The sequence below is a fragment of the Pteropus vampyrus genome, unplaced genomic scaffold (genome assembly GCF_000151845.1).
Source record: "Pteropus vampyrus isolate Shadow unplaced genomic scaffold, Pvam_2.0 Scaffold197, whole genome shotgun sequence".
In the NCBI taxonomy this organism is placed as follows: Eukaryota; Metazoa; Chordata; class Mammalia; order Chiroptera; family Pteropodidae; genus Pteropus; species Pteropus vampyrus.
In genome coordinates, this window is record NW_011888978.1 from 1,569,885 (window position 1) to 1,570,281 (window position 397).

At 61.7% G+C, this 397-nt stretch overlaps 1 protein-coding gene across 1 annotated transcript in view; it reads right to left on the reverse strand.

The window, feature by feature from the left end:
* The window catches only part of ADAMTS2 (ADAM metallopeptidase with thrombospondin type 1 motif 2), a 216,925-nt gene that overhangs the window by 24,173 nt on the left and 192,355 nt on the right, over nucleotides 1–397 (reverse strand). The gene's annotated exons all lie outside the window — the stretch shown is intronic.

Below are 397 nucleotides of genomic sequence, written 5' to 3' on the forward strand. Positions count from 1 at the left end.
CAGTTGGAGTCATGTTTTCTGATACTGGGAGCTGAGTCCTGACTGAAAGACTAGAAGGCTATAGGTAACCTGCTTCCTTGGCAGGGTGGCCCAGCGCTGTCTCCGCCCCATCCCTGTCTCTGCCCCATCCCTGGGTGGGCCTCACAGCACAGGGCCAGCCTCACCCACCAGGTGGTGACAGCGGGACCGGGCACTCACCAGGCCTCCCCACTCCTGCACCCTCCCCTGCATCCTTGGCCAGGCTGTTTTCTGGCTCTTCTGGGACTGCTGTCCTGCCTGGAGCCCCCAGCTTCCACCCAGGAGGTGCCCGGCAGCCACACCACCAGGGTGGGCTTTGCTGGTAGGCCCTCTGCCAGAAGTTTTGCCCACATAAAATCAGTGGCACAGGACATCAGGA